Source organism: Hordeum vulgare, chromosome 3H, assembly GCF_904849725.1.
Source record: "Hordeum vulgare subsp. vulgare chromosome 3H, MorexV3_pseudomolecules_assembly, whole genome shotgun sequence".
Lineage (NCBI taxonomy): Eukaryota > Viridiplantae > Streptophyta > Magnoliopsida > Poales > Poaceae > Hordeum > Hordeum vulgare.
In genome coordinates, this window is record NC_058520.1 from 218,704,455 (window position 1) to 218,713,969 (window position 9,515).

A 9,515-nucleotide genomic window follows, 5' to 3' on the forward strand; every position below is an offset into this window, starting at 1 on the left:
TTAGCATAGGAGATTATATGACGATATTGTTGTTCTCAATATGATCATGATGCATGCATGTCCGTATTTTATTTTATCGACACATCTATCTCTAAACATCTGGGCATATTTACTGATCTCGGCTTCCGCTTGAGGACAAGCGAGGTCTAAGCTTGCGAGAGTTCATACGTCCATTTTGCAACATGCTTTTATATTGATATTTATCGCATTATGGGCTGTTATTACACATTATGGTACAATACTTATGCCTTTTCTATCTTATTTTATAAGGTTTACATGAAGAGGGAGAATGCTGGCAGCTGGAATTCTGGGCTGAAAAAGGAGCAAGTTTGAGATACCTATTGTGCACAACTCCAAAAGACATGAAAATCAGCGAGGAATTATTTTGGAATATATAAAAAATACTGGGCGGAAGAAATATTGTAGGGGAGCCACCAGGAGGTCACAAGCCTGCCAGGCGCGCCTGGGGGGCTCGTGGGCCCCTTGTTACCCCTCCAGCTCCCATATTCTGCTATATGGAGGGATTCGTCCAAGAAAAAATCAAGAGATAACTTTCGGGAAGAATCGCCGCCATCACGAGGCGGAATTTGAGCAGAACCAATCTAGAGCTCTGGCAAGGCCGTCCTGTCGGGGAAACTTCACTCCCGGAGGGGGAAATCGTCGCCATCGTCATCACCAACACTCCTCTCATTGGAGGGGACTCATCTCCATCAACATCTTCATCAGCACCATCACATCTCCAATCCCAAGTTCATCTCTTGTATCCGATCTCCGTCTCGCGACTACGATTGGTGCTTGTAAGGTTGCTAGTAGTGTTAATTACTCCTTGTAGTTGATGCTAGTTGGCTTACTCGGTGGAAGATCATATGTTCAGATCCTTAATTCTATTCAATACCTCTCTGATCATGAACATAATTATGCTTTGTGAGTAGTTACGTTTGTTCCTGAGGACATGGGATAAGTCTTGCTACAAGTAGTCGTGTGAATTTGGTATTCGTCCGATATTTTGATGCGTTGTATGTTGTCTTTCCTCTAGTGGTGTTATGTGAACTCCAGCTACATGACACTTCATCATTATTTGGGCCTAGAGGAAGGCATTGGGAAGTAATAAGTAGATGATGGGTTGCTAGAGTGACAGAAGCTTAAACCCTAGTTTATGCGTTGCTTAGCAAGGGGCTGATTTTTTATCCACCAGTTTAATGCTATGGTTAGACTTTGTATTAATTCTTCTTTCATAGTTGCGGATGCTTGGGAGAGGGGTTAATCATAAGTGGGATGTTTGTCCAAGTAAGTACAGCACCCAAGCACCGCTCCACCCACATATCAAACTATCAAAGTAGCAAACGTGAATCATATGAACATGATGAAAACTAGCTTGACAGAAATTCCCATGTGTCCTCGGGAGCGCTTTAACTTATATAAGAGTTCGTCTAGGCGTGTCCCTTGATACAAAAGGGATTGGGCCATCTTGCTACACCTTTGTTACTATTGATACTTGCTACCCATTACGAATTATCTTATCACACAACTATCTGTTACCGATAATTTCAGTGCCTGCAGAGAATACCTTGCTGAAAACCACTTGTCATTTCCTTCTGCTCCTCGTTGGGTTCGACACTCTTACTTATCGAAAGGACTACGATAGATCCCCTACACTTGTGGGTCATTAGTGGCATCTTTGTCCCCGACCAGCATTTTGACTTTCACTGGTGCAACAACATGTTATACAAACGATTTTAACCCCTTTCCTGACATAGTTTTAAACTTTCGCCTTGGATGTGTGGGCTGTAGGAGGGTCCATCCCACATGACATAGAAAAAACTTCGGTGATGGTAACCGATGAATGCAAACATTTGGCAACACTAAGAGTATGGGTTGTCCACATCTATCACAAACGAGAGTCATCGGTCAATCGTTTGAGATATGCCATAATCCCCATACGGCTCATCTTTGGTACTCGTGTGAGATCATATTACCATGACACGCGCTACTCTATGTTGCACCGATTGTGATGCATGTCTCATCACAAAAAGTTCATGATTGTAAATCGTGTAGGATAGGGAGTATATAAAAAGCACGTACAATTTTTTTGAACAATTTGCAATTTGAAACTACGAAGATAATTTAACCGTCGGATGAGTGTCGGATAAGTTTAAGAAATGTCTGAATATCTTACTCGTCTTGGACACGTTTACGATGCGTATTACATCACAAACATTTTATAATTTTGTGGCGCAATGTTTATGATGCGTATTACATCACAAACATTTTATAATTTTGGACAGTGTGTGATAGAGATTCTATCACCAACGCTGAATTTTGTTGCACTGTTTGTGATGTTGTCTTTCATCACACATGGTTCACAAACGGCAATTGAGTACATCGTCGCACACGTTTTCTATCTGTGAAACATGTTGGATCATGAGGTATTTCACACACGTTGAGATTTACAAACTGTGTGTGGCGTAATGACCAACATAGCATCTTTTTCTATTTTAATCACTACAATTTAAAATAGTACATTATTTGAATTTGAAAATAGGTGATACGTCTCTGATGTATACTACACAACCTTCTTCTTGTAGACTCGTGTTGGGCCTCCAAGCACAGAGTTTTGTAGCACAATAACAAGTTTCGCTCAAGTGGATGACCTAAGGTTTATCAATCCATGGGAGGCGTAGGATCAAGATGGCCACTCTCAAGCAACCCTGCAATCAAATAACAAAGTGTATCTTGTGTCCCCAACACACCCAATACAATGGTAAATTGTATAGGTGCACTAGATCGGCAAAGGGAAGATGATATAAGTGTAATATGGATGGTAGATATAGGTTTTTCTAATCTAAAAATATAAAAACAGCATGGTAACAAATAGTAATCAGCGAGCCAAACGTTGTATAAATGCTTGGAAATAAGGCCTAGGGTCCATACTTTCACTAGTACAAGTTCTCTCAACAATACTAACATAGTTGAATCATATATAAATCCCTCATATCCGACAAAGAGTTAACTCCAAAGTCACAAATAGTGGAGAACAAACGAAGAAATTATTGTAGGGTACGAAACCACCTCAAAGTTTTCTTTTCCGATCAATCTAATGAGCTATCCCTATAAGTGTCACGAACAGTCCTAGAGTTCGTACTAAAATAGCACCTTAAGATACATATCAACCAAAACCCTAATGTCACCTAGATACTCCAATGTCACCACAAGTACCCATGGTCTTTATTATATGATACGCATCACACAATTTCAGATTCATCATGTTCAACCCCACACAAATAACTTCAAAGAGTGCCCCAGAGTTTCTACCGGAGAGTGAAGACGAAAACGTGTGCCAACCTCTATGCATAGATTCCCAAGGTCACGGAACCCGCAAGTTCATCACCAAAACATACATCAAGTGGATCAATAGCATCCCATTGTCATCACGTATATCCCATTGCAAGACATACATCAACTGTTTTCAAATCCTTAAAGACTCAATCTGATAAGAAAACTTCAGAGTGAAAACTCAAGTCATCACAAGAAGACAGGGAGGGGAAAACTCCATATGATTCATCTATATCAATAGAGCTCACGATACATAAAGATCGTGCCATCTCAAGAACACGAGAGAGAGATATCAAACACATAGCTACTAGTACATACCCTCAGCCCCGAGGGTGAACTACTCCCTCCTCGTCATGGAGATCGTCGAGATAATGAAAATGGCCTCCGGTGAAGGTTTCCCGCTCCGGCAGGGTGCGGGAATGGGCTCCCGATTATTTTATCATGGCTCTGGATGCTTGCGGCGGAGGAACTCCCAATCTAGGTTTCTTTCTGGGCTTTTTGTGATTTATAGGAATTTTTGGCGTCAGTCTCACGTCAAGGGGACTCCCGTGGGACCCACAAGCCAGGGGCGCGCCCCCTAGGCTTGTGACTACCCCGGGACTCCTCTTGAGTATCTTTTTGCGCTCGTATTTTTTATATTTTCCAAAAATATTCTCCGTAAATTTTAAGCCCATTCCAAGAACTTTTATTTGTGCACAAAAACAACACCGCGGTAGTTCTACTGAAAACAACGTCCGTTCGGGTTAGTTCTAATAAAATCATACCAAAATAACATTAAATTGTTGTAAACATGGCATGAATACTTCATAAATTATAGATACGTTGGAGATGTATCAGTTCACAATGTATCTATTATTTTTTCTTGTTCCATGCTATGATATTAATATTCTTGGATGTTTTTATTATCATTTTATACCTTTTATATCAATTTTGGGGACTAACCTATTAACTTAGTGCCATGTGCCAGTTCCTGTTTTCTGCCCTATTTTTTTCTGCAGGAAATCAATATCACATAAGATCAAATCGTCCCAAAACTTTTTGAGGATTTTCTTATTGAAGATAAGGATCACGTGGAACTTGGATTCCAAGGAACCATGGGGCGCGCCGTGATGTTGTGTGGGCCCCTCCTTGATCCATTTTCCCTACCTCCTCCACTATAAATTCAGCAACATTCCAAAACCCTCTAAGGGAGTCCACGAAATACTTTTTCCGCCGCTGCAAGCCTCTGTTCTCGCCAGAGCCCATTTGGAGGCCTTCTCCGGTATTCCACCGGAGGGGAAACTCATCACGGAGGGGCTCTACATCAACCTTGTCACCTCTTCGATGATGTGTGCCTAGTTCACCACACACATATGGGCCCATAGGTAGTAGCTAGATGGTCTCTCTCTCTCTCTTTGTATCTCAATAACGGTATCCATGATTATCATGGAGATCCATTCGATGTAATGACTTTGTGTGCTATATTTGTTGGGATCCAATGAATTCTGACTTTATGATCAGATCTATCCTTGTTTTATTTGAGTTCTTTGCTGATCTCTTTTATTCATGATTTAGTATAGCCTTGTATTTCTTCTAAGAAGTTTTTGTTTGGATTGGCCAACTAGATTAGATCTTCTTGCAATGGGAAGAGGTGCTTCGTAATGGGTTCAATCTCGCGGTGTTCAGTCCTAGTGACAGAAGGGGAGTTATACGCATGTGTTATTGCCATGAAGTATAGCAAGTTGGGATGAATTCTTATATGCTTTTGTCTTGACTACATCATGTCATCGTTCTTAATGCATTCCTTCATTCTTGTGGACTTAATACACTAGATGCATGCTGGATAGAAGTCGATGTGTGATGTAATAGTAGTAGATGTAGGCAGGAGTCGGCCTACTTGATTTGGATGTGACGGCTATATCATGATCATTTCCTTAGTTAGTGTCATAATTATTTGCTTTTCTATCAATTTCCGAAGATTAATTTGTTTACCCACCATATGCTATTTTCTTGAGAGAGATGCCACTAGTGAATCCTACGACCCCCGGGTCTACTTTTATTATAAGATCAATCTTGTTTACTTTTACAAAAATACCAAAAATACTTGCTGCACTTTTTTATATTTTACTTGTTTATCAATCTATTAATCTATCAGATATCATTTAATATCTCTTCTCGACCGACGAGAGATTGACATCCTCTCATTTTGTTGGGTGTGAAGGTTTGCGTTGTGTGTGCAGGTGCCGGTGTTGCGTGGTTCTCCTACTGGATTGATAACCTTGGTTTCTTAACTGAGGAAAATACTTACTATACTGTGTAGAATCATCCTCTCCTCTTCGGGGATAAAAACCCAACACAATTTACAAGCAGCATGAAGAATTTCTAACGCCGTGTCGGAGCGGATCAAGCCAACATCATCAACTTCCCAGTGTCTAGCGCCACTATGAAGTACCTACACTATCAATGCTTATCTTTGCACTTACTTTATTTTCCATTTGGCTATCGTTTTCCTCTCCCCGTTTCTAAAAAACTGTAAAAATATTTACTTTTCTTGTGCCACTTTTATTTGCCTCTTTTTCTACGTCATTTTCTAATTCTCTCGTTTTCTCCAATCATGATGCCTCGTAAAAATATTCAAGATACCTATTATCATAGAATCTTGAATGAGATTGAGAAAAACACCAAAGATTACATGATGACACAATTTGAGCGTAATAAATTCTTCACCGAAGAACTCAAGGCTCATTCAATCTTGCTTGATGCTATTTCTAAACAACTTGATGATGTTAGTGAGGAGGTTTCTCACTTCCATACACAATTTTCTATAAATGAGAATTTTCTCGAAAAAATTCTAATGCACAATCTACTTTATTAAATCAAATGTTCGCTAAGCCAGAATCGTTGGAACCAATTATTAAGGACGAGGATCTCAAGAAGATTGGTGTGTCCTCTATTTATTCTTTATTTATTAATATTAATCTTGTTTAAAAGGAGATTGAAGAAGAGTCAACTTTAGATAGAGGGCGTATTCATGGTTCGGAGGGTGAAAATCCTGATGCAAAAATGGTTAAAAGTTAGTATGAAGAGGTTAAAAACTTAGCTAGTGATGCACCCACTATTTTGGATTACAAGGACTTCAATTATGATAGTTTCTCTTTGGTTGAACGTATTTCTATGTTGCAATCTATATTGATCTCACCAAATGCTTATGAACAAAAAAAGGCTTTTACTAAACATATCGTGGATGCCTTAATGAAAACTTTGGAAGAAAAACTTGAGTTGGAGATTTCTGTTCCTAGAAAATTATATGACGAGTGGGAATATACTATTAAAGTTAAGATTAAAAAATTTGAGAGCAATGCTTTGTGTGATTTGGGTGCAGGTGTTTCTACTCTTCCGAAGTCTCTTTGTGATGTTCTTGGTTTTTCCAAATTGGATGAGTGTTCTCTTATTTTGTATTTGGTGGATTCCACTATTAAAAAGGCATTGGGGAGGATCAATGATGTTCTTATTGTTGCAAATAGGAACTATGTACCCGTGGACTTTATTGTTCTTGACATCGATTGCAATCCGTCTTTCCCTTTGATTCTGGGTTGACCGTTTTTACGCACCATTGGTGCGGTGATTGATATGAAAGAGGGAAATATAAAGTTTCTGTTTCCTTTGAAAAAAGGCATGGAACACTTCCCAAGACCAAGATTATACCTCCCTATGAATCCATTATGAGGGTTACCTATGGAGTAAAATCCAAGGACAACAATACTTCATGTATTTCTTTATGCCTAGCTTGTTGGGAAGCAACCCAACGAATAAAACAATTTTTTACTTTTTGTTTATGCAATTTTTGTTTTCCTTTTTTTAGTTGGTTTTATATATTTCAATTAGTGCTTGTGCCAAGTAAGACCTTTGGTATGATATGGATGCTTGTGAATGCAATTATGTGAAGAACAGAAACTTTGACGCCCACTCCGGGAATTTTATAAATACATCAGAGCATCGAATGTGTCTGAAGTATTTACCTGTGATTGATATACAAATGTTCCACGTTTTACTAATTTTTAAGAATTTTTGGAGTTTGAGCAGTATGGATTTTCGACAGATTTCTACACACCATTATGTTTTTCACATATTCTGTTTTCTTTGCATTGTTTGCTTATTTTGATGAATCTATGGATTGTATCGGGGGGTGCAAGCCATGGGAAATTTAGAATACAGTACCTATAATGCAATTGCAAAATTTGAATGGGTTTGTAACCGTAATTGTAGTAGTAATTTGTTTGGTTATACTAATGGATCTCATGAAGGTTTTGTTGCGATTTGTGTGGTTGAAGTTTTCAAGTTTTGGGTGTGACCTCGATGGATGAAGGAATGAAGAGATGCAAAATCTAAAGCTTCGGGATGCCCAAGGCACCCAAGGTAATATATAAGGATACTCAAGCATCTAAGCTTGGGGATGCCCCGGAAGGCATGCCCTATTTCTTAGAACGACTATCGGTAACACACTTGAGGCTATATTTTTATTCGTCACATGAGATGTGTTTTGCTTGGAGCGTATTGTATGATATGAGTCTTTGATTATTAGTTTTTCGCAATCATCACCTCTTAACACATTTCCTTGATATGGCCTAATGTCATCATAATTTTTTAGAATAGCTTCTTGTGATTCACTTAAATTTGTTAAGCTAGGTGGTTGCTCTAGGGCTTCACTTATATCTTTTTTGAGCACGGTTGTGCGGATGTTTTGAAGAAACTTGTTCCCATGCTTCACTTATATGTTTTTTAGAATGATATATGTTTTGAAGAAACCTATTCTATTGCTGAACTTATATCTTTTTGAGAATGTTAGAACATTTTGAAGAAATCCACTCTCTTGCTTCACTTATATCTTTTTGAGAGTGTGAAAATAGTCTTGGTAATTGGTACAAGATATAGTGCTTGGTCCCTTTGTGATGAATATTCAAGTAGAATAATGAAAGCTAGCATAAAAGATTTATTCTTTGTAATAGTTTTGAGATATGTAGATGATAATATGTGTGTTAAAAATCCCTTATGTTAGTGAGTCAATTATGCTCTAGTATGAATATTGATGCTAAGTTCTATGATTCCCTATGAAAGCACTAAAAGTAAATAGTTATGCAATGAAGTTATCTCCTACCTGTGGTGTATTGTTCGATGTTGTTTATGTTTTATGTATGCATGTGCATCGTTATGATTTTCTAGATGGGAGCTTCTCCATCTTTTTGCTAGCCTTCATTTCTACTAAGCAGGAATACTGCATATGCACCATTATCCTTAACCCTTGTTTTTCCACTTGTGTCCACCATACCTACCTCTGTGCGGTATTTCAATGTCGTTCCAAGTAAATTTGCATGTGCCATGTCTAAAAAATCTCAAAAATATTTTCTATTTTGTATCCCCATATCGCTAATGAAGCGGTGAGGGGTGGTAAATATTTTTTGTGTTCGATATGTCATTCTTACGATGAGTGTTTATTCACTTGTCATTGCACGAGAGTGTGGCGGTAAAAGGGATGCCCAGTCCCAAAAATAAATGGAATATGATGGTATGGAAGGCGCCCGTCAATTCGGTTAGCCATGGATTATGAAAAGTAATGGTGGAAACAAAAAAAATATTCTCTTGGATGTGCTAGTAGAAAGAACAAAGTCTTGATGACACTGAAACGACAATTAGGGAATAGAGATACAAAAAAATATTTACAAGCTATTTGGGAACCGCCTATGATGTATCCAATGTGAGAAGTGTTGGGAACCTTAAGTCGTTCTCGTTGATGAGAAAAGCATGCCACCCAAGATAAATTTTTCATATCTTTTAAAACATGAGCTCTGGCACCTTTGTAAATCAATGCTTCCCTCTGCGAAGGGCCTTTCTATTTATTTTTTATGTTGAGTCTCATCCTTCTCTTTAAAAGCACCAACTAGGGGGTCATGTGGTCATGTGTGTGCCTGGAGTATGATCGATATTCGAGTGTGCATTATCAATGGATCAATGATTGAGCTTAATGGGCTAGGGATAATTTCCTTTAGCATTGTTATTTTGAAAGGCATGGTTGCTTGTTAGCATCACTTGAGTACCTATCAAAAATATGTTTAAACTATGTGTATTACGATGCGTGCTTCCCAAATGTATCTATTATTTTTGCTTGTTCCATGCTATGATATTATTATTCTTGGATGTTTTTATGA

The 9,515-nt window shown here is 38.4% G+C and overlaps 1 pseudogene; it reads left to right on the top strand.

Moving 5' to 3' along the window:
- Positions 1-307: 307 nt before the first annotated feature.
- On the top strand, positions 308-832 carry LOC123443184 (annotated as a pseudogene).
- Positions 833-9,515: the final 8,683 nt, after the last annotated feature.